A 3,881-nucleotide genomic window follows, 5' to 3' on the forward strand; every position below is an offset into this window, starting at 1 on the left:
GTTTAGGGTTAGGTATGTACTGATAATGGTTAAGTTTAGGGTTAGGAATGTACTGGTAATGGTTAGGGTTAGGAATGTACTGGTAATGGTTAGGTTTAGGGTTAGGAATGTACTGGTAATGGTTAGGTTTAGGGTTAGGAATGTACTGGTAATGGTTAGGTTTAGGGTTAGGAATGTACTGGTAATGGTTAGGTTTAGGGTTAGGAATGTACTGGTAATGGTTAGGTTTAAGGCAGGGGTCTGCAACCTGCAGCTCTGGAGCCACATCTTTGGTCCCTCTGCAGCGGCTCTTTCAAGCTTTGACAAAACTGACATAAAACTAAATTTTATTGGTTGTACAAACAACAAAAAAATGACGAGTTAAACAGTTTTCAATTCAATTCTTTCAATTCAAATATTTCTAATATGTGAACACTGGAGCGAGTACAAGGTGTAAAACATACTCACTTTAACTTGATGCTTTATTTCTCTAGCTATATGAAGAACTGTCTGCATAGTTTATATTTTTAATTTAAAAAAAGGTAACGGACATGCTTAATGTAGTGAACAAAGGAGTAAAAATGGCTTGTTTGATCGTAAAGGTTGCAGATCCCTTGATTAGGGTCAGGGTCAGGATATAGAAATGAATGAAAAATGAATGGAAGTCAACCCTGTAAAGATAGAAAGACAAACTGTGTGTGGTCCATGTTGACAGTACAGTAGATAAGCATTCGTGTAGGTGTGTGTTTCATAAACTCCTTTGGTTTTCCAAAAGTTAAAAACAGGGCGTGTTGCTTTCTGCATGACGTTCCTTTTGTTTTATTGGAGGAACCATCAACATTTTCTCACCTGTTTGTTTTACACCCTGAAGAAATATTCCAGACAGACACCTCCAGTCACGTCTGCACTTTTGTTTCTTACCTGATGTGAAATTTCAAGCGTCCCCATAAAACCCAAGAAAGAACATGACCAAAACTGCAATTGAAAGGACAATCTTGTTTAAACCAGTTACTAACCTGTATTTTTTTCACTTAGGAAGAATCTGTTGTGTGTTTTCTTTATTATAAGGGGCTGTTACACTCCCAGTTTGGAACCAATGGATTCCTGTAAATGAAAATAAGAGCTAAATCTGAGATATCTCCACATCATTTCTCACAAAGTGATACTAATCTGATAAGCTTCTGCTGCCAGTTACAAAATAAAGGTAGCACAAAGACCGGCAAAGCTGTTTACACCACACAACTTTATATCATGGACAGAAGAACATCACTGACCTGGATTGAGCTCTTGTTAGTTGATGAGCCGGGCTTTTGTTTCATTATTTGATTACAGCTTTGAGCAATCACTTAATCAATGCTTGGACATTTTGAACATTAATCACAGGAAGAGCTGACAACCTTCAGGGTTTTATTGTAGGACTATGTGAAGGGAGATAACATCAGCGACTCAACAAGAACGGTTCATTGTTCTAAAGAGATGTTACTGCGAGCTCCAAAATGACTCAATCTTTTTGTATTATTTAAAGCTACTCTGGGACTTGTGGCTCTTCCGGGATCATGCCAATTTAGCTCGGCTCACCTGAAGGAGCTGGCTCAACCGTCTTTCAAACAGACCCCCCAAAGGAGAAGGGTGGCATCTCACTGGGCTGCAACTGTTAGCGACTCAGCGTAGTACGGAAATAGTCCGACTCTGAATGTTTGCGACCAGGTTAGCCGTGTAGTCAGATTCTGAACTTCACAACCTGTTTTTGTGTGCAGTTCTTACAAAACTGTATTCTGGGGCGTGCACATTATTCCACCCAGGTTAAACCTGCCTTGGCTCACTTTGCACCAGTGGTGTAGTCTACGTTTTTGTAGTGTGTACGCTGTGCTTAGAAACCAAAGTGCACCGGTTAGTACAATGTAATCGTCAGTTCATTTTGATATTTAAGCATATTGAATATTTCCAATTTTCTCTGACGCTTATATTTGAATAAATGAACAACAAACCTGTACAACAGTTGGTTTTGTATTAAAACATGTATAGAAATTTTAAAACTTTATCAAAGCAAAACATGTTCAAGTATTAAGTAGTATTAATTATACAATAATTCGCTGCATAAGCGAATGTAACAAACAGGCGCTGGACACACACAGATCGTTACAGAAGCATTTAACTGCCATTCAACATATCGATGACACGTGCCTAATGATATGTCATGTATCATTGGGTACCAGCAGGACTCAAGGCTGATAAGAGACAAAACCAATCTGCCTGAAGAAAATCAACAATTGTGGCTTATCTGAATCTGACTCCCCCGTTTGGCCTCGAAAGCAGGCCGACTATCAAATTTCTCCTGGGACATGGGTAAACTAAGGAAAAAGCTTCTGTGCAGGCATGTCAGAAGTGCTGGCTGACCAACATCCTATCAGGACTATGGCCTATCTGGAAGTGCTTCATGAACAAATCTCACCGTCTTGTCATCAAATGCATATGTAATGTGTCTATAAATGTGCTTGCTGGTAGAGTTTTTTGACGTCTTAAATCGTGTCCTGATGGTACAAAATGTGAAGAGATCTTTTTTTGTAATACCACTATCCATCCTCATGGCCTTTTCCCTTTTTTCTATCTACCGGTATCTAAAAAGTATTCTGATAAAGAATAAGAGGTTGCGCTCCTGTAGCTGCAGCAACATGAACTCCGCTCATCTTTTGAATGACTGTATGAACATAATCTCACTGTATCTCCGTGCAATGATAAGAAAGCTTATTTTGATTCTGATGTTCTTTCTACTTCCTTTCCTTTTGTTCGTAATTTAAAAAAAAACAGCATTTATTTGCTCAAAATGTTATATTTAAATGAAATATTTGGTACAATACTTAAACAACTTGGGCAGCACGGTGGCGCAACTGGTAGAGCTGCTGCCTCTCAGCGAACAGGTCCCTGGTTCAAACCCCGGTCCAGGTGCCTTCTGGGTGGAGTTTGCATGTTCTCTCCATGCATGCGTGGGTTTTCTCCGGGTACTCCGGTTTCCTCCCACAGACCAAAAACATGCATGTTAGGCTGATTGGTAACTCTAAATTGTCCCTAGGTGTGAGTGAGAGAGTGAATGGTTGTTTGTCTCGTTTGTCTCTATGTGTCTCTGTGATGGACTTGCGACCCGTCCAGGGTGTACCCCGGCCCTCGCACAGTGATTGCTGGACATGGGCACCAGCGACCCCTGTGACCCAAAATGGAATAAACGGGTAAAGATAATGGATGGATGGATGGACTTAAACGACTTTTCTTTCACTTTAAAATGTATGTTTCTAAACATAATCCAAAAAGGGCTGGGCACTTTTAAAGAAAGGACCATGTCTCTCTATCTTTATCTTTATCTCTAGCTTAAGCATGGGGTGGAGTAATCATGATGTTGGTTTGTTTTGCAGCAGACATTTACAGGAAACAAGGACTGAAAATAAACATTACACAAATAAAAACTGCAGAGCCTTGTTGGAGGAATTTATGTAGAAAAAAAATCAAATAACTGACAAATAAAATAGTCTGATATATATTTTTTAATTAATAAGTTACTTTTCCTTGCAAAACAATACAAAACATTGCAAGAGAGCAAACAGACATCTTTATTTGCTCAGCTTTGTTTGCCTATTAATCAGCTACTCCACAGAGACTTTTCATTGTGTGCTCACATTTGATCATTCTTCTGATTTAACAAGCTCCAAAAATGAGGAGGGTTCACAGCACGACCAGAGGAACGTGCGCTTCATGCTTCGGCTCAGGTTGGTTTTCTACATCTACATGCGCCTCGAGCACATGTCCAAACCCTCTGAGTCATGGCGCTCAGAAGTTGTTGGCTCTCTGGCCATTCCTGACCTTTAATGCTGCAGCACGTGCTGTGTGTGTGTGTGTGTGTGGGGGGGGGG

Source organism: Nematolebias whitei, chromosome 17, assembly GCF_014905685.2.
Source record: "Nematolebias whitei isolate Nwh7 chromosome 17, NemWhi1, whole genome shotgun sequence".
NCBI lineage: Eukaryota > Metazoa > Chordata > Actinopteri > Cyprinodontiformes > Rivulidae > Nematolebias > Nematolebias whitei.